The 22562-nt window shown below is 37.5% G+C and overlaps 1 protein-coding gene across 1 annotated transcript in view; it reads left to right on the top strand.

Moving 5' to 3' along the window:
• The window catches only part of LOC129003315 (uncharacterized), a 298914-nt gene that overhangs the window by 101762 nt on the left and 174590 nt on the right, over positions 1-22562 (top strand). Inside the window, exon 5 of the mRNA XM_054431607.1 lies at positions 21796-21855. The gene's annotated coding sequence lies outside the window, so the exon portion shown is untranslated. The remainder of the gene's footprint in view (positions 1-21795; positions 21856-22562) is intronic.

Below are 22562 nucleotides of genomic sequence, written 5' to 3'. Positions count from 1 at the left end.
ATGAACGTTACGAATGATTTAATGAGTCTTTCTATTGAATCAGAGCGGTAATAAATATCTTATTGACATTTGAAGTTCCAAGTTCTTTGTTTCAAAGTCTTCCTGCCTCTTGTCCTCCTTCGTTCTTGGCTCTAATAATGGATCCATAATTCCTTTTACTTCCTGGAGTTTTTATTTTCCACAATTTAGGTATTGCAATAGAAATGCAGTGCATATAACAAATCTCATAATTATATTTCACTCTAAACAGTGCAAGAGGTGTAAACACATTGTCTAAAACAATTCAATGCCAGTTACTATAGTACTATAGTAGTTCTTACAATACTCAATTGTTTTTCTCTTAATTAGTAGAGGGACTATTTAGGGGGAAAGTATAGCAGAAACCAAGTTAAATAATATCACAGTATCTTACTAGTTCATGTTAAGGTTTCTTATCATTCCAAATGGCCCGTTTGCAAAACTGTAAGTAACAAATGATGGAGGGATCTCAGTGTAGGAAGGTAAACATCAAACATTTCTTTCTCCAGTTGATAAACAGTTTTGTTGTGATGTTTGTGACGAGATGTCAACATCCAGGAATGATGTTCTGGGTGAGAGATTTGTCAAATGCAAGAATCTGTTTATCTGTCTGACCACTGACATGTTTATAAATCACTACTCGTTAAATTCACTCTTTTTGCGATGTTTCATAACTTGGCGAATATTGACTCACTCCTTGATTGTTGCTCGTTTTTTTGCAAATCAAAATAGTAACCCAATGGCTACTAAATTGTTTTGGTTATAGTGTATGCATAGAAATAGAAAGATCACATAAATAATGCACTGTTATCCAAACCAAATGCATTTAGAAGAAATCTATCTTAAGTTGAGGAACGTTATACAGCAAGTTATTCCTTTCCCCATTCTATATATTGACAAAACTACCTTATATTCCTTCTAACCTTATTTGCTAATTTATTTCTAAGTGAGAACAAATGGTAGTTTCATTATACCTTAAATAACAGCGTAAGGGAACACGATCATACCAAGGCGTTTGAACTTATTTTAACCCTCTTGACTTCAGCCTGGCAAGTGGCCGTATGCAACCATTTAAATAACTTTGTGAAATTAATGACTTTACTCTGAAGAATATTATTGGGCCTACTTTACGTATCATTCAACAAGTTCACTGCAAGCAAACCGTCTGAGCCTTCTAGAATTATTTCCTGATATTTAATCATAATTGTAGTATATTGGTTAGTATTAGCAAATACGGAAAAATCATTGCGAGTTAATTATTAGGGTAAATGAATATGAAATAAAAATGTTAAAGCAGAAAATTAAAACTTTGTAGAGTCTACTCGCACACTTCAACATATTATTTCCTTAGTTTTAGTGATTAGTTTTTTAATGGCCAATTTTAAATATTTAACGTTGACATATAAACTCCGCAAACTTTAAATTCCTAGATGGGCATGCTTAGGTTCCATAAAATATTTAAAAGTAATTAAGCAAATATATATGTTGTTACCGGTACAAAATTAGATTATAATTCATACATATATAAAACGTGAAAAACGTAATTAATATATTGGCTGAATATTGTTTATCATTAAACCTTTTGGTTTACTTATACAGCTAACTGTCTACTAGGAAGTAGCCAAATTAGGTATAAGAAAACAAACATTATGGTAGAGTTTAGTATAGAGCAGAGCCATGTGTGGGTCGTGCAGGGCAACGTTAAATCATAAAATAAGGATTTTACGATCCACAGAAAAGCACATTTCTGGAGCCACCATAGACATAACAAGAGTGGTCTACAAACTTGTTTCCGCTGTTTTCTTCAAACGAAATGTTTCTTAAAACTATTTCTTGTTTTGAAGCCAAAAATAGTTTGTAATACATGGAGCAAAAGTATATGTTATGTCCCTGATGCATAAAAAAAATCTGCTGGATGCCCCTTATTACAGATGTACAATTTTTGTCTAAGAAATTTGTCCTTGGTAATTCTTAAAAAAATAATAATCCTAGAATTACTTTTTTATAGGGTGATTGGTGGTCCTGGGGTACATTTAGATGAACGTAATTCTAACGTTAATTTTGAATTGAAGGTACGTGAATTGAACGTAAATTGTTTGTACATTTAATGACCCAAAGATTTGTTGTTTAATCTTTTATGGATAATATTTCATGCACATTTTTTATTTCTCTGCAACAAACACCCATTTGGATTTTTAACATAAAATGTTACATTGTATCCACTTTAAATTTAAAAATGTGTTAGTAATTTAAATTTGAATGAGAAATTGATCATAGAGGAATTTATTTGCCAATGGATAGAACCAGACATTCCAATCACATATGTTAAAGCTGCCAGTTGTAGAATACTTGAGCCACAAACAAATTTGAGAAAAATGCATTTTTTACCAATGAGCTGAAGTTACAAATTATTTGGGTAGAGGAATTATATTTATTTTGAATGTAAACACTTCGACAACGACCAAAGTAACAATTGTAGATTAATTTTAACCGTTTCAATATTCTGCTTGGGAATGAGTTTTTGTTACACTTCACCGAGTTTGCCAACTTTGAATAAGCGAATAGTAATTCCATCTCGTGATTTCTTTAAAATGTAAACAACATTTTTTATGTATTTTACAATAAATATTTATTTATTTAATACAATTTCATGGTTTCGTTTTAGAAGAAAATACTATTTGTTCTTTTGTTTCCCACTCACATGAAGTACAAATAATGAAAGTCTAGGTTTAAAATTAAAGACATATTATAAATATGATAGTCTTATTTGTATAACAAACTTTAATACTTTAACCCATGTTAGGATTTAAAAAATATAATTTGGTAAACAATACCAATTACTTTAACATGCACGATAGTTACAAGTTTTTCCAAAAAGAACGTCAACATGTTTTAAGCAGATGACACACACTTCTAACATTTACTGTTAATGCCTTTAAACATGTCAAGAAGTAGGAAAACATGTTGATATACAACCTTAAGCACTTGTGTAATCATTCAACAGTGTCAACATTTAAAAAAAATGTTTTCAAAACTCGATTAATTAATTCGTGAATCTCTTTCAATGACAACACTCTAAATATGTAAAGACATGTCTGTCTTTACTAATGAAATATCGTCCCTTTCTTTTATATCTGTAGAAAAAAACTCTTTTTATTAATACCCTTACCTTTATCTCCTCTTTCGTATAACTTATTGTTGTTTCTGTTATTGTCATATATTTTGTTATGTTTACTTGAACATGCTACTTTTTTCGGTTTGCTCGTAGTATTTTAAGAAAATTTTATCTTCTACTACTATACAATCATGCATGATTGTAATTTAATTTTTCGTCGAAAATAAGTATATAAATTACAATTAAAGGCAGTTTGTATTAATAAGTCAGCCCATTTGTGGAATGAAAGGTAGGACAAACTTCCTTTACTAAATACTGTGCCTAATTATACGATGTAAGCTGATCTACATTTAATTTGTAGATCAAAAAGCCTGAACTTACAAATCAGTAAGTCAATGAAGCCTATCTTTATCTAGTCAAAATATTAAAGTTATTCATAAAAATTAAAAAAATATATATATAGGCCTGCAGTGCATTGGTCAAAGCCAGTTTTTAGAATACATGTGTGTATGTTTTATTTGTCAAGCCTCTCAATTAAAAAGCAGACCAAGGATGGTTTGGTTCCTTGGTACTTTATTTTTTAGTAGATTAAACATTTTTCTTGGTTTTTATTACTTTTTTTCATAATTTCAGTAAACGGTTAACAAAAAGTCCAGTAATTGGAATATCAAACCAAATAGAAATCTCTTTACAATAACAATATAATATATCTTGTAAGAAGATGTATTCCATGACGTATTTATACATTAAAATAACTTTTAATTTAAAAAAATGTATTAGCTGAAATGTTTGTTTCAAAAGACATGAAGGGTATTCTCGATAGGAAACAAAGCTTTAACGAACAATGGCTAATTTTTAAGTTTGTCAAAGTAGTAAAGATAAAATCGGTTGTACCAATGGCTTAGAAACAATTCAAGATTGTCACTAACCAACAAATACAAAACTTTTACGAAACACGCCCTACTTCTTTAACTATAACTTGCAATGCAAGTAGATATTGTATGGTTGGAATATTTATAGATCTTAATATTTATTAATATTTCTTAATATTTATAGAGTGAGCTGGTCCACTGGTACACCTCGGTGTTTCGAATCCCGCAAATCATTAATTGATTTAGATATACTGTATTATAAAACCGTGACCCTCTAGGACTAGCCTGAAGTAGTATGTAAAACAGTTCTGGACTAGAACGTTGTGTCCTAGGATGTAAAGGTGGAAAAAATACAAAAGAAAAACGTTAAGTAGTATATTAGAGGATCTTTTACTTGCGGAAGTGTTCTAAATGTTTTGGTAAGATATAATACGAATAGTTTCATCAACTCACATTTAATTTTAATTAAACATACCACCGTGAATTAAACGTAAAATGATCTAGCACCTTTTAAAAATTATTTTAATGTTCCATTTTTCTACACAATACAGTAGTAGTAAAATTTACAATTATGGTATATTTACCCAATTTCTTTACTTTTACAGCTTGTGGTAAAGATCATGTGTAAGATGGAAGATTTTATTAAAGTACTAAGTTGCAAAAGATACACTAGTGACAACCAACAGTAGTTGGGCACTAATCAACATTAAATGGAAGTGACATAGTAGGTTAGTTGTTTGACTGCAAGTAAAAAAATCTGTTAAGCTGCAAAAATGTTTTAAAAGAGAAGAATCCTACACTCTAAATAGTTTTAAATATTTTTTGTTTACACATGCCCTATCTGTTTGTTTATCAAAACGATGTTCGATCTCTAATGGATTACAGCATAAGAGTACAATTTTAACAGACTTAATATTTTATGTGTTTCAAAACTAAGTATGGGCTTATTTTATATTTTGCTTGAGATTTGTCTATTTATTTTTTACTGCAGTATAAACTAGACATTATATACACTTTTGCCGAGTACCAGCTCAAGGAAATGGCCTAGCGTCCGTCACGTAACATCTATAAAGCCCTTTCCTTCCTTTCCAATATCCGAAAGCTACATTTCTTCTAGATTAGTTGGATAAAACAACGGAACACATTCTTCTATATTTTCGTTTTGTTTTTACTTACACATAAGCCGGGGCATGACATGAGGTAAAAAATTAAGATGAAAAATCGTTACTAAAATTATATTGTAGATTTATAACTAAATGGATTGTTGAAAATATTTCTATGTTTGCAGCTTTTTGACTTAATTTCAGATAAATATTTAAATAAAAGTGCGTACAAGAAGTTTTAATTAAAATTAAATTCTATTATGTCTCTTCCTCCCCTCCACGTCCATATTTGTTTTAATTTTGTAGTGCTGGATGGATACAGTTACATATTTAACATACTGAACCTATTCGTAGTTTTTTTTTCAATAGTATTATTCATAGGGGTGACTAAACATATCATGTAACATACTTTGCCACATAATATATTATACTGTACATATGACACATAAAAAAAACTCAAACCATCCCTTATCACATGACCTTGATACAAAATTACACTATGTTCCCAATCAAAACAGCATCATTATCCAAACAGCTATGACAAGGGCACTCACAAGTTTTTACAATGAAGAAATAATCACTTTGTTATGTAAATATACGTGTTGCTAGGGAGGCGTATACAGATGTGATAGAACTTGTATGGCTCAGTGACACAATGTTACAAACTACGAAGCATGCAGCAATACAATCAGGTTGTGGTCGTTTGTACTATAGACATTCATAACTGCTGAGTTTCATGCAACCCATACTATATCCATCCCGGACTATTGGGTTGTATGGACTATTTATATATTTGTATATAAATAAATGATCATATATAATAATAAATAAACATATATTTTATAATTAGGTTTATTTTATGAAACTCTTTGCTAACAACAGAGGTTTTTATACGTTTGAACATATCTAAAAGAAATAATCAAAATAAAAGTAATATTATGTAATATATGTATGTATATGTATATATATGTACATGTATGTAATATATATATATGTATTACATAAGTGCTATTTTTTCATTTCTATGAACAGCAGTTTCACCGAAAAAAAAAACTAATACAATACACAAAACCTGTACAATCGCAATATGATTATTTCCTTGAGAGTGACGATTCGTCGATATCAGAAAGGCAACCTTTCTAGCCATACTTACTTATAGAAACACGTTTACATTCGATTAAGCCACCTCATACTATTTCTTAAACACAATAATCTGTTGGTCAGTACAGAAATTAAAGCATAATCAGTCTATATAATGAAAAATAAGAAAGACTAGATTACTTACTTAGTTTACTTAGATTACTGAGATTACTTATCTAGTCTTACAATAATATCTACAGCTCAGGGGCTTAACAATGAATTTGAAAAATAAGAGTATTTTAGAACTGGAAGTTTCACAAGACGAGTAAAAACCAAGAGAAGATATATATATTTCTTGAATTTTATCTTAACACAATAAGAAATCTACTGCGTTATTAAAATTAATCAAATATTACTCAGTTCAACTTACCTGGTATGTAGCTAGTTTACCATAATGTTTGCCAATGTATTTACCGAATCCAGTAGCTATCTAAAGGTTCGAAAATTAAAACTAGCTGTCCCTGTTAATCAGACATTTAGCTACACTATAAAGTTTTTGCACAGCGTAAAATCTGATCTTACCAGTAACAGCTAGATATGGAAATTCACGTATTGCTCACCATAAACTGAAAAAGTGGCATTTTAATTTTAAACTAAGACTAGCTTAGTTCTCGTCTTAGTTGTAAACCTCTTAGTTGTTTTTATTACCTTGCCTCAATCGTAATTTAAAAAGTTGTTTCGACAGTTTTCTACTCAAGACAACCATGAGCTGTCTTGTACGTATGCCCTTGTATGTCTGTTATGCCTCTACCATGTAATATATCTCATCGATGTATTATGTCAACCAATATGTCCGTCAGATTGGACAGGAACATGTATCACGTCACTTGATCGGTAGTATGACATTACCTTAGTCTTTATATCTAAAATATACCAAACTTACATACATGGAAGGAACCTTTATACTTAGTTTATAATATTCACAATTAAATTAGATGAGTTGAAAAAAATCACTGCTTTAATATTGTACGATTTTTTTAAGTACTCACTGTTGAATACATAACATGGTATGATCATAAACTGTAACCTTTTGAGTTGGTATCCTTATTTTTTTTATTATATAATCAATACTACTCTTATACCGTTTATCAAAATAAGGGGAACATCTGTCAAAATTATGTTATTCTAATATATACAATTATATTCCATACAATGTATCATGTAGCACAATTTTTTTTTTTTTTTTTTTTTAGGGTGAGGAGGGAAAATGCTTTTATCACAGACTACTCACTAAAAAACCCCCTCTACTCTGTTGGACACAGACCTGGAATTGTTTGTCACATTACTTCAAGTCAGGCCAACATGTGACCTAAGCCCACAGGGCTCGCACCGTTTCTGGCATTATTTATTTTTTTGACCTACACCGCATCCCGGTCGAGGTCAAGCTTCTTGGCGCGGAGAACACCCTGGATGTAAAGTGACACACAGGTCCAATTGTCCTCACCCTCCATCATCATCGGTATGACCGTGTCCACCGACAGCAGTCCTACGAACTGTTGAGCCTCTAGGCGGGGCCTTTCCCAATGCTGGCGGTTCTATTCTAACCCCGAAACCGCAGGGGGATCATGTAGCACAATGTATACAATATAACGGTAAATATTACAAACTATAACGACCCTACCGTTTATGTAATGTATCTCTAAGGGCTTGTAACAAAATCTAAAATTTATATCTGGACAATGGAACAAAATGTTGTGTCCAAAGCCGTGTTCAACGCCCTGTAGCGAAAAAAAATAATGTTTATGATGTCTTAAAGTTAGAACTATGCACCACCATAGGCTTGCTAATTCTATATTTAGCACTCTGATACTAAGATGCTTTTAATACAAAAAGAAGTTCAGTAAAACGTCGATTTTAAAACACCTCACAGGCTTGACATTTTTAAGCTTCTTCAAGCCAGTCTGTCAAAGGATATATTTTCCAGGTCTTGAGTTTTCAATAATGTTTACCTGGAATCACTTAGCTGTTTCCTACGGTTTATTGAACTATGAGTCTTGAAAATTGTACTTGTTGGTTGTTAAACACATGTGTATCAACGTGTTTAATATTTAGGGATTATTTATCTGAGAAAATATAGTTTTAAGTTAATCATTAGCAAATGGCTTAAAGGTTTTGTAAAACTTTTAGTCCAGACTTTTCAATAAACATTGGCTCATTGTCGTCGATATTATCGGGTCATTAAACTGATCTATGTCGTAGTTTTATGATCCAGATGTCTTCCGCACGTCAGCTCACAGTCGATCGGTCAGTTGTAACGTTTTACGGCCATTACTACCGATTTATGGATATTCGCAATACACAGTTCGCACAAAATTAATACATAAAATACAATATTTATGGAAAAAATTGTATTTAAAATTTATTGGTGTTGACCTATTAATTTGTAAATGCTAAAACACTCAAATATTATCTGTATTATCGTTGATTTTATCTATTAGTTTATTTATATTGTTTTCGAACACATCTACTGTAAATACTTGTTTAGAAAGTACACAAGAAATACATTTAAAATTAAACTATACATAGAACTAGTTGGAGTGTGGCCATCTTCGATGAAAGAATCCTGAATAATTTGGGGAAACACACAATTTTAAAATGTTATATAATATGTGGTCATTCACTGGTGTGATGATTTATATGCAATAAAGTATAACTTTCAACCCTCTGTAAAAACATAATGCATTACCTTTTAGCATAAAAAGTACAGAGATATACGGAAAAGGCGTTCTAACCATTCCTTACATTGTAGCTAGGTTATCTCCTCATGTTGGATACATGTGGGAGCTCAGGCTTAATCGGTCATTACTGGTGCAATCAACCTAGTCTTAAATTTTGAATGGACAATCGAATGAGGAAAAATTCTAGAGAACGTATTAAAGGATGCAATCAACGGAAAGTAGTTAACTCAAGGATTTTCTCGATCGATAGACAATGCAATGACGGACTGTATTCAATGTATTGGAATGTTTATTAAGTTTATCCATGTTTGCCTCCTGGATTGAATAATAATAATAATAATAGGTTAAATACCTTGTATACGTCCTCAATCCAAGTCGTCTTTTAAAATGACTATAGTTTCGGGGCCAACAGCCCCATTGTCAAATTTTCTGTCTTGTTAATTACTGTTTATAGCATTGGTCAACAAAAGTGATTACATCATTGTGCGGACCGGTACACTGACTCAGTGTACTGACTGAGTCAGTGTACCGGTCCGCACAATGATGTAATCACTTTTGTTAAGGCCGGCCAAAAAGTATAATTTTTCAATGTTACGTGTAAATATAAATGTTTCGTGTGTCAGTGTATGTGTATATATGTACTTCAACGTTGACCAATGCTATAAACAGTAATTAACAAGACAGAAAATTTGACAATGGGGCTGTTGGCCCCGAAACTATAGTCATTTTAAAAGACGACTTGGATTGAGGACGTATACAAGGTATTTAACCTATTATTATTATTTATTAAGTTGTTTTTAAACCACATTTGAAGGTCATTCCAAATTTTTGACAGAGTGTAAAGAGTTATTAAACGCATTTAGTTTCATATATGACATATGGAATAATAAAGGTTTTACTGTTTTAAAATATAATACATTTAAGAATAAATAAAAGAATATTGTAATATCTCAAGAGTGTAGACCAATTTAACACTTGAACTTAATGGGTTTAACTATATGATGGTGGATGGGATAAATAGAGAGATGTTTATTTTGACAAAAATAAATTGTGTCTCCAATTAAAAAGTTCAAGATTAAATGTGGTTCTTGCTGTTTTTGCCGATGATTTCCTCTATTGACAATTTCTTACTAACTTTGATTATGTGGCACAATTTTGCCAGGTGAGTCTTCCCTTAATATAACGAACAACATTAATAAAAACCGTTAGAAATACCCATACCTCAGAATTAAACTGACAGTAATCATAAAATAGGCCTACTTAAAAAAAACTAAATAATAATGTAAATATCAAAACTAGTAGCAAGTTTAAATAAATACATAAGTCATAAATATTGAATCAGACTACATTTTACCTTATGAATAACTCAAAGCCATCTAGTATTCAAATAATGAGTATTATAACCTTTTAGCGTTGACCAAGTTTATGTTTGAAATAAGAATGTCATAATTTTATGCGTTTAAATAAAGTACGACAGAAATAACGAAGTTATGTGTCATTGCAACTACTGTACATTCTGCCATAAGAAAGAACGAGATGGTTCCCACCAAAGTATGTAGTATATATGTATGGGACTTCACGTACTTGGGCGAGCGCCAGTTACTTCTGCCAAAGTTTTTGGTGGGTCAAGGGTTTGAAAGAAGGTTTTGAGTTTCCTTTTGTGCAAACATGTATTTGAGTCTAATGTAAGAAAAACTAAGAGAATATTTTTGTTCTATTGAATTTTCCTTAGCTTTGCTTGGTCAATACCCGAATAATATAAATTCTATTTTAGTTGACTATACTATTCTATTTTAGTTGATATAGAGAAAATTGATTTTGAATAAAGTTTGGAGTTCGAATAAAATTAAGGGTATGGAATAACTATTTAATGTATTCTTAACTAGATGTAAAATTTTTTTAACAATAGGTATTTTCCTAAACTTTCTTTGAATAGTTGTTATAAAACATTGAATTGGAAGAAAGATATTTTTTATTTTAAAAGATAAAATCCCCAATGCAATTACAACGCGAGGCCACTAAGATCATTCCGATGAGTCGGATATACCAATCATTCAAAATTATTTGTAAATCAATTTAAAATAATATTTATGTAACAGTTGTTTATATTACATTCCATAAACGTTTTGAGTTAAAAAGCTCGATGAAATGGTACACTGTGTTGGTTGTTCTTGACATTTTTGTTTTAGAGCGCTGTCTGGGAATTGTTTTGACTTGACAGAGACAATAGAGAACAGGAGTTTACATGCCAATTCTGTTTCCGTGGCTTTAAATTTACCAAAAGAATTTAGTAACGCTGGTTAAAGGCTAACCAATGATCAATTTTAATACTACAATGCATGATGATTCGTGCACTATTTCACTATTGGATAATATGAAAGTAGGTTATCTTTTTACATCTTTAAATTTCATTAATCTGTCAACATCCGTACTGGAAAAATCGCTAAACTATTACCCAAGACATGCTCTTCTTTATATGTTAATTAAAATGATATTACTAAGTACAGCTGATTAGGTTTACTTGCCTGACTTTGTTTAATTAAGACGTAGTATTGCAATTTTTTTTCATCATTTTTATATATTCACAATTTAGGTATACAACCAAGTATAACACGCTGTGTGTAAGCTACTGCTGTAATTTTGTATTATGACCAAGGATGAAAAAGGTTTTGTAAATTTACAATAAATAAGATGGAAATATTTAGACAAAATCAACGCGATCTCGCGTCACCGGATATGATACAAGATCAAACAGGAAATATATTGTTTTCACAAAAGTACAAATAGTATTTTTCTACCATCCAAAGCCAACGGTAATTCTGAGCTTATTACTAAATTGAAATCTTAATTAAGTTTGGATTTACATAAGACATGATCTTAGTGAATTTATGAATTCAAATTGGTTTCAGATGAAAGATTATAGCAGCAATGTAAGTACAAATCTAGTATAGTGGTAAGATTTTGTATCATTAAAAGTTTGAAATTATTAACAAATCATCTTCAAGCAACCAAAAAACTAAACTAAACTTAGAAATGTTTGGAACAGTTCTAACGTAACAACCCTAGTACACATGAATGGTTAAGTCATCCGAAAATTTACGTTTTTAGCTGTGTGTCAGTGTAAATCCTGTGTACAAAGTGTACAATTATACCTGGCAAAGTTAAATGTTTTCACAGAGATGTTACTGTAGATATATTTTTCTCGGGCACCTTTAAGCCCTTTATTAAAAAATTTGATAAAATAAAATATAGTTTACCTTTTATACCAATAACATCGCAACAAAATATGGTCGTAACAATGCAAAATATATCGTATAAATGAACAACTTTGCCTGGAAGGAGCAATTTTTAACGATTGAAAGGCGTTTTGTATTGCACAAGCCAATAAGACATTACTTCTGTCGAGCCTTAACAGCCTTGTCCTGTAATAAATGTGACTTGTACTTCCCGAAGGGCAAAAAAAGTACATGTATAAGTAAGTACATGCATTGTAACATGTACTGTCTCTTTATTACATATTTTATCGCTTTTTATTAAACGACATAAGGAGTGAGAAACTAATAAAGGGAAAGATTTTATTTTATTATAGAAAGAAAGTAGTAACGAACAAATAACGCATTGACAGTAGATTTTATACAGTATCATTTTGAAATATTTGTTTAGTAGTTTTGATATTTAAGAATATATTGCATAATCATTTATGTTACTATTGCTTGTTGTGTAGAATTTGGCCAAATGTTAAGAAGCTTACATTATTGTCACACTGTGACTATGGTATAGCGTGTAATAAGTTCGTTAACAATTAATTAAGTTACTTAAAAATGAAAAAAAACTTTTCTAGGGCCTACGAGTGATTACAACTATACCAAGAAGGCGCATTCTAATAAACGTAGATCAATAGTATTCAAATAATTCTAGTGATTGTGTATAAATTAATGTAACCAACCAACAACATGTATGCGTCAGTTTAAAACTATTAAAATGCACTTCCAATAACATATTATTATTAAATGACGTTTTGTGGGTTTCCATTTATTGGACCTCATTAATGGAAAGTTACAACACGCTTTTTTATCAAAAAATTAAAAAAAAAAACTACGAAATATGGATTCCAAATTATCCATTTCCTTATAAAAAATATTTCTGTTCTGTAAAACCCACGGTGGCTGCCAGCTGAGACTACAGACACGTTTGGCCTAGTTTTGACTTTGCATTATCTCATAAGATATCTTGAGCTACACGTCTTCTCTATGGGGATAAGGTTGCATTTCTTTGATGTGGGGATACAAATTCATTTTACAAAATATTTATCAAAAGCTATTGTGCATAAAAAATCCATATACAAGGTTCAATTAATGTAGCTTGAGAATTCTGGGGGACTATGATTCAGCTGGTTTCATATAGAAAAAACGTTAAAACAGTTAAGCTATGATATTTTGCCAGATCGATTGACCTACTTATAACACGTGGCGAGAGCCGAGACCACGCCCTCTGGAGTGCAAGTAGTCCCTGTTGTGGTGGCGAGGAAATTAAAGGACCTCTATACAATTCAGAACGATACTCTTTAAACGCCCTGAACTATTTGTGTTTCACTTTAATTTATATGATACTGTATATGAAATATTTTCCACTGACGTTCATCCAACAGGGTTCTTCTTGTCTATTTATAGTGTTGCCATTTATTCTTTCACTTTACAAAGCTTCGAGCGGAACATTTGTAATATATTAAAAGCTACACATATGTTTCAATAGGCAGCGGACTCGTAAATGTAATGTAAGCTATTTTTATCTTAGTTGGAGATTGTTCTTTTTTTACTTAAAGAGCATGATATTTTCAACCAGTTGTGAGGTACCAAATTTTAAGGGGGGTAAAAACGTATTGCTAGTCAACAAACACCATAACTTACCCGATTTTTACCCACAACAGCCTACTCCTAGGCCTATGTGTTGGCCATAGCTTGGGCTATGGGCCAAAGAACGTAGGCCTATTTTTATTCACAGTGAAGTACACAAACACATCCACAACTACATATTTATTCATAATAACACTTCGTTTCACATAATAAAGTTAAACCGACCGATTTTACATATATTTAACGCCGACGACGACATAACCCCAAACTGGTGTTTGTTGACCAACGACAGACGACGACTAGACCGGCTCAACAGGTGAATTTCCGATCAGCTGTTGGCTAGTTCTCGAACTCACCACCAGAGCGATTAAGCCTCGACCGAGGAAATCATGATTTGAGCCGGACAAGATTATTCGCTGTTTGACCACCGACTACCTCGCACGAGTCACGAATACGACAACGACACTACGATAGATATTATTACGAAGGTTAGCTACCATACTAGTTAGGCCCCTTTTTACGTTTTACGTTATTTCTGTTTTATCTTACGCATATTTAACTTACTATACCTTTTCGTTTTCTCTTATTACCGATTCGAATTATCTAAATTGAATATCGTAACTTGAGTCTTGACCCGCCAGTTCCTGTCTGCCAGTGACTAGCGGTGGCGATCGTTTATTTTATTTTAATTAACTAGTTTCGAAATTACGATTTCTCCGTTCGCTTAACAAATAATTATCACGTCCAAATTATATCTCGTTTTCACCGTTTTAATACCCCGAGACTTGTCGTCTAAGTTCTAAACCCCGTCTTTGGCGGGTGAAAGAATCAAGTCTTGGGAGCAGGCTGATTTGAACAATCAGCTACGTAAATTAATATTAAATCTATTTTAAACAACATCACTATAAATTCTCCGTCCAATTATATTAATTAGGCCCCGACGACTCTGTAGGAATTGCTTTTTACCTTTGATTCGATATTATATTATTTACCAACGTCCTTAGCCAGATAGTTTACAGTTCATTACGAGTATTTAAATCACATTGGCTTAAGATTGGATACTTGTCAGCCCTACAGAGTCATACTAAAAGTTAGGCAAAATTCTCCAAAACACTTTTACGAAGGCTGGGATGAGATAGCTCCAACTGGGCGTCTGCAGGATTTCCTGAGCGCTTCTAGAGCTCTGAGCCTTCGATTAAATTTTAAATAAATTGATCAGTCAAAGCCGTGACAACTTCGTATCGACCCCTGGATTTTTCTCGGCTCCTTCTGAGCACTCCGGGGAAGAAATTTGAGTGTGGCTGGTTCTAGGGGTAGGCCTAGCCTGATTCTGAACGCTGATTCTGAGTCCGTTCGACGAGCCCTCGCGGCGTTGGTAAAGCGTCCGGCCTACATCCCGTCGACCGGGGAAGACATTCTGTCGTACCCCGTGCCCTTCGGTCTACCGACGGAACGCGAATCCCGCACGATGTTTGAGAGTCGCGGAGAACGGCCAACTACTTACCTGACGTCGCACGACCTTACACTTCCTCGACAGCCTATCATACCGTCACAAACCCAGACGACGCGTCACGATTACGAAGACCGGACCTACGATCCCCGAACCCACATCCCGCGTCACGAGTTCGAAGACCGGACCAACGAATGGCCGCGATCCAACCAGGGCCTGGTGACGTCACAACCACGACCCGCCTTCTCAACCTCACGTCCAGACAACCCCAACCCGTGGGGTGGGACGAGAGTGGGAGACTACACCCCGTCGTTGTGCAATCGGGTTCGCAAGTGGAGTCTGCGGTTTGACGGCAAGAAGGACCCGGTCTCGTTTCTAGAACGTCTGGAGGAGTTGGCGGAAGCCTACTCGATCGACCTCAACGAAGTGACGAAGGCTTTGCCAGAACTTCTTCACGGCCCGGCATTGCTTTGGTATCGGAACTGTCGCGGTAGTTGGCGCTCGTACGGAGATTTTAAACGCCAGTTCGAGGATCAATTTCTTCCTCCGCTGTACCATCAGGACCTAGATGACGAGGTAAGGCGACGGACACAAGGCGAGCGCGAATCCATTCGGGACTACGTCGTCGCGCTCTCAACGCTGATTCGGAGGAGCGGTACTTTCTCGGAACAAGGGAAGCTTGACCTCGTTTACCGCAACATGCGCCCGGAGTACAAATTAACCATACGTCGTGCCGATTTTTGTACTCTGGATGAGTTGCTGGAGAGAGCTGAGGGTTACGAGGCATACGTTCGGAGCCGGCAGACCTTCCGCCCGCCACCACCACCTTCGCTGTCGTTGATCCCGGAAACCGCCTACGTTCGAGATCGGAAAGTCGACCGGGTCTACAGCAGCGCGGCAATTGATCGCTGGTCGGACGACCATGCCGAGGAATCCGAGGTGACGGCCAGGTCACGTCCTGGTAAACCCTTGGAGGACGGCCGCAAGAGAACGACGTTTGCTCGGTCCAACTCCCGTGACCCTTCGCCACGAGACGACTTACAGGCGAAGGTGGACGCCGGACTCTACGAGAACCAGATCGCCCGGTACGACGAACGAACGAGCGGCAGGCTCTCGGCAATTCGTGTGCTGGAACTGCGACGAAACCGGACATCTGTTTCGCGAGTGTCCGAAGCCCAAGGTCCTGCGTTGCTACCACTGCAAGAGGGTAGGCATCTCCACGCGTCGGTGCAACTGCGTCTCGGGAAACGGCCATCGGGTTCAGTCTGCGGGAGGTCGCCTGAGCCCCGTAGAACGAAACGTCACACGACCTCCGAGGAGTGGAATTGCTGGCTCGGCTTCATAACGGAATTCACCGGAACCGTCAGCCGTGAACGCGCCCCCAGAGATGACCGACCCTTCGTCGACGTGGTCATCTCAGGTGATACGTTCAGCGCCCTCGTCGATACCGGCTCGTCGGTCAGTCTGATTGGAGATCGCGCCGTACGTCACCTTCGGACGTGCGGCATCGAACCCGACCAGGCTGACGTCAACTTACGCATGGCCAACAGAGCGAATTGCCGTGTCTCAGATCGATACAGAGTGGACGGTGAAATCGCGGGCCAGACTTATTCGTGGGATGCCCTACATGTCCCGAACCGTGGAGGTGGTACTTGGCATTCGGTGTATTACTGACCTCGCTCTTGTCAGTGTACACCGCCGTGTACGGAACCTCCGCCACGACGACGTTCCTCCGTCCTATCCGGTAAACGCCCTCGAAAATTTGACCTCCGAAGAAGACACGAGACTCACGGAATTCCTGGAACGCGAACTACCACTGTTTGACGACGTTTCGGGGAAGACGGCGTTGGCTGAGCACACGATACGGCTCAAAGAAAACGCCGCTCCCGTCAAGCAACGGTATTATCCCAGAAATCCCGCGATGCAAGCTATCATCGACGAAGAGGTGGCGACGATGCTCCGCGATGGTGTTATCGAACCATCGGATAGTCCTTGGAGTTCGCCAGTTGTGCTGACGAGGAAGAGCAACGGCAAATTTCGTTTCTGCATCGATATGCGCAAAGTTAACGAGTGCTCTGTCCCCGACGCGTATCCGCTGCCCAGAATCAACGCGATTCTGGAGAAACTACGGCCGGCGAGATACATCAGTACACTGGACTTAAAACAAGGCTATTGGCAGGTGCCGTTAGCGAAGGAAAGCCGACCGATCACCGCGTTCACCGTACCCGGGTTAGGCCTATTCCAGTTCACGGTTATGCCCTTTGGACTCCATTCCGCCGGAGCGACCTTTCAACGACTCCTGGACAAGGTCATTGGTCCGGAGCTTGAGCCGAAGGTGTTCGCCTACCTCGACGACCTCGTTGTGGTGTCCGCCACGTTTACTGAGCACTTGCAGATCCTCCGGGTGGTCTTCGAACGCCTTAGAAAGGCTGGCCTACGTTTAAACCCAGAGAAGTGTAACTTCTGCAAAAAGGAGCTCAGATATCTCGGACACGTCGTCAACAACGAGGGGATATCGACCGACCCAGAGAAGGTCCGCGCTATCGCCGAGTTCCCGCGACCTACGAACGGCAAAACCCTTCGGAGCTTTCTCGGTCTCGCATCCTGGTACCGTCGTTTCGTGGACAGGTTTGCCCAAGTAACCGCCCCGATGCGACAACTGTTGAAGAAGAACGCTCGGTGGCTGTGGGGCCCTGAACAGGAAGAATCGTTTGAGGAACTAAAACGACGCCTCACCTCCGCTCCTGTCCTGGCCTGTCCCGACTTCTCGGTCCCGTTTGTCCTCCAGACTGACGCGTCGACCATCGGTCTTGGAGCCGCTCTCACGCAGAACCAAGAATCCGGCGAGGTCGTCATCGCGTACGCCAGCCGACTGCTTACGGATCAAGAGAAGAACTATACAACGACGGAGTTAGAGTGTCTTGCGTTGGTTTGGGCGACCCGAAAATTCAAGCCGTACCTCGAGGGTTACAAGTTCGTCGCCATAACTGACCACGTCGCGCTGAAATGGCTAATGAGGCTACACGAGCCTAGCGGACGTCTAGCGCGGTGGGTGATGGAACTTCAGCAGTACACCTTCGAGATCAAGTACCGGAAGGGAACCCTAAATCGCGTCGCCGACGCTTTGTCGAGGCAACCCGTGACCAACGAGGGCCAATCGGGCCCGTTCGTCGCATGCCCCGACGAAGCCAACGACGTCCCTCCGACTGATTGGTACGACCGGTTGTACGCAGCTGTGACCGCCAACCCACGACGCTATCCGCGATATCAAATCGTGGAGAACCGCCTTTACCGAACCTCCCAACGCCATGGGAGTGGTGGTAAGCTGTCCTGGAGAATGTGCGTTCCTCCAGGGCAAGTAGAGGCGGTACTACGACAGAACCACGATGACGCTACGGCAGGACACCTTGGTGTCAAGAAAACACTTTGCCGTGTAGGGCCCGAATATTTTTGGCCTGGATGGCGTCGGGAGACGAAAGCCTACGTGAGATCCTGTGATGCCTGCCAAAAGTACAAGGTGGCGCAGACGAAACCGGCAGGGAAGATGTACTTCCGGGCTCCAAAAGGTCCGTGGTACACGGTGTCCGCCGACCTAGTGGGTCCGCTACCCAGGTCTGGCAAGGGCCACCGCTTCCTGCTGGTGATCCAGGACACGTACAGCAAGTGGGTTGAGCTATGTCCTATCGGGTCGGCAACGGCCAAGAACGTTGTCAGTAAAACTAAGGAGATGCTCCTTCGATACGGAGCACCTGAGTCCATAATCACCGACAACGGGACTCAGTTCGTTTCGAACCTCTTTAGAGACCTGGCGACGGATTGGGACATAGCTTTCACGAACACAGCTCCCTACAGTCCGCAATCGAACCCGGTGGAACGAGTCAACCGCGTTGTGAAGACCATGATTTCTCAGTTTGTGAAAGAAAATCATAGGTCATGGGACGCCCATATCGCCGAGCTCCAGTTCGCCATAAACACCGCCGTCCACGATTCGACGGGTTACACGCCGGCGATGCTAACGTTAGGCCGCGAACTCAGAGTCCCGAAAGCTGTCCGAGGGAAAACGTTGGAGGCGACGCCCGACGTTGACGGACAGCCAACGCTCGCCGAAGTTCACGACAGACGAACGCAAGAATTCAGACGCATCTACGAGAAGGTCCACGCCAACCTCAAGACCGCCTACGAGCAGCAGGCGAGGTACTACAACCTTCGCCGACGGGAGGTGAAGTACCATAACGGCGATCGCGTGCTGCGGCGAATTCACACGCTGTCTTCCGCGACCGACGCCGTGGTCGGGAAACTCGCGCCCAAGTTCGATGGGCCTTGCGAGGTTGAGGAGCGGCGTGGGGCCAACCTCTACACGGTGAGAGATGTGCGCTCGGGGATGTCACACGTAGTTCACGTGAAGGACCTGAAGCCCTACCACCAACGTTGAGGGCCGAAGAATCATTACCCTACGTTCGATGATTCAGAAGTTTTTTTTAGTTTTAGCGTTCATCCTTTTACACGTTTTTACGAGAGGTGTTTTTATACCAGTTGGTTTTTATTTTCGTTCAAGAAGTCCTTTATTTTGTTTTCAAGAAGATTTTATTTTGTTTCGTTTCCTTTTCCCTCTTGTACACGACCTCTCCCGATTTAACGCCGTTTCTTCAGCTACCCCTTCTACGAGACCTTTGGACCAACCCCCCTACGTTTGAAATCTTTTTTTTTCCTCTTTTTTTGTGAAGTTGGTAAGGGGTGTGAGGTACCAAATTTTAAGGGGGGTAAAAACGTATTGCTAGTCAACAAACACCATAACTTACCCGATTTTTACCCACAACAGCCTACTCCTAGGCCTATGTGTTGGCCATAGCTTGGGCTATGGGCCAAAGAACGTAGGCCTATTTTTATTCACAGTGAAGTACACAAACACATCCACAACTACATATTTATTCATAATAACACTTCGTTTCACATAATAAAGTTAAACCGACCGATTTTACATATATTTAACGCCGACGACGACATAACCCCAAACTGGTGTTTGTTGACCAACGACAGACGACGACTAGACCGGCTCAACAGGTGAATTTCCGATCAGCTGTTGGCTAGTTCTCGAACTCACCACCAGAGCGATTAAGCCTCGACCGAGGAAATCATGATTTGAGCCGGACAAGATTATTCGCTGTTTGACCACCGACTAGCTCGCACGAGTCACGAATACGACAACGACACTACGATAGATATTATTACGAAGGTTAGCTACCATACTAGTTAGGCCCCTTTTTACGTTTTACGTTATTTCTGTTTTATCTTACGCATATTTAACTTACTATACCTTTTCGTTTTCTCTTATTACCGATTCGAATTATCTAAATTGAATATCGTAACTTGAGTCTTGACCCGCCAGTTCCTGTCTGCCAGTGACTAGCGGTGGCGATCGTTTATTTTATTTTAATTAACTAGTTTCGAAATTACGATTTCTCCGTTCGCTTAACAAATAATTATCACGTCCAAATTATATCTCGTTTTCACCGTTTTAATACCCCGAGACTTGTCGTCTAAGTTCTAAACCCCGTCTTTGGCGGGTGAAAGAATCAAGTCTTGGGAGCAGGCTGATTTGAACAATCAGCTACGTAAATTAATATTAAATCTATTTTAAACAACATCACTATAAATTCTCCGTCCAATTATATTAATTAGGCCCCGACGACTCTGTAGGAATTGCTTTTTACCTTTGATTCGATATTATATTATTTACCAACGTCCTTAGCCAGATAGTTTACAGTTCATTACGAGTATTTAAATCACATTGGCTTAAGATTGGATACTTGTCAGCCCTACAGAGTCATACTAAAAGTTAGGCAAAATTCTCCAAAACACTTTTACGAAGGCTGGGATGAGATAGCTCCAACTGGGCGTCTGCAGGATTTCCTGAGCGCTTCTAGAGCTCTGAGCCTTCGATTAAATTTTAAATAAATTGATCAGTCAAAGCCGTGACAACTTCGTATCGACCCCTGGATTTTTCTCGGCTCCTTCTGAGCACTCCGGGGAAGAAATTTGAGTGTGGCTGGTTCTAGGGGTAGGCCTAGCCTGACTTAGGTGAATATTAGTTTATTCCCCCCCTAGAATTTTGCGTCACACAGTGAAATAAACTTACCTTAAAATATCGTATACAAACCTCATAAACATAGACTACTTAATTGTATACTGTAGTAAATAGTAAAATATAGAACACAAGTTCCTTCCAGATTAAATACAAGCTTTTTTGAAATGATCATTAATGGTGGAAATTTAAAAAAGTTGATTGAACGAAGGTAAACTTGTATTACAAAAGCTGATGACTCAAAGGAAACCAAATTCCCTTCCATCGATAAAGAATATTGCAAAGGGAAAGTGAATATAAACAGTGACAGAATCATCTACCGTGAATAAAAGAGACCCTAAACCATGTTATTCTCCACTCACTTTATCGTCTCACATGAAACTTTTAAAAATACTTTTATTTTGGCTTTTCGTGATGTTGTTGAAGAATGTGTTTAAGATACGTTTAAAACTATTCTCGTGTTCATTATTGTTCTTTGTTCCAGGGTTATGGACTGTCAAACATGCAAACACTTTGTTGATGAGCCATGACAGCTCTCTTCATGGTAAGTTGATTTGCTTTGTCTTAATTAACATGACATATTAGTTTTATTTTATTGAAAGTTTGAAGTAAAAGTATGTATAAATTTAACGTAATACAATTAAATTATAATCACTGAATAAACGTACACTTAATAGTCTAAACCGTACATAAAGTAAAAAATTATGACATAATAATTTAGGATTGCCTCAGGGCAACATTCTTAAAATTTGACCCGTTAGTGTAAATTATATCATCATTTCGTAAAAATTATATTTATTTATGTAACTTAATATCTTCTTTTGATGATGTGTTTTGTATTTTTAATTGTGTTTCGAGCACAAATAGAAGAAGTTAAAAATAATAACTACATTCCTTCCTTTTTTTAAGTATCTCGATAACGTTTAAAGGATATACAAAATTAAAATGTATTTTGCTTATTTACACGATTACTAGACAAATGCTTATTTACAATAGGGAAAACGACAATGGTTCCATGAATTCGTGTAAATTGAATTGGGTAAGTTCCGGAAACTTAGTATTGCTATATACAATTTCATATGTAAGTTCCCAGGAGTAAAAGTCTATCTTAGAAGGGGCTGAACACTAAAACTTTGTTTAAGATGCTCTACCGTTATAAAACATGACCTGAACTTTCTGCAAGAATAATGGTGTATGTACACCTTTAGAATACATTGTCAAAACATGAACTGCAAGAATACACCTTTATCC

This window comes from Macrosteles quadrilineatus, unplaced genomic scaffold, assembly GCF_028750875.1.
Source record: "Macrosteles quadrilineatus isolate MER2022 unplaced genomic scaffold, UCM_ALF_1.0 Scaffold_9__3_contigs__length_116548681, whole genome shotgun sequence".
Classification (NCBI taxonomy): Eukaryota; Metazoa; Arthropoda; class Insecta; order Hemiptera; family Cicadellidae; genus Macrosteles; species Macrosteles quadrilineatus.
The sequence above is the reverse complement of the archived record's forward strand: the minus strand, read 5'-3'. Positions and strand labels throughout refer to the sequence as shown.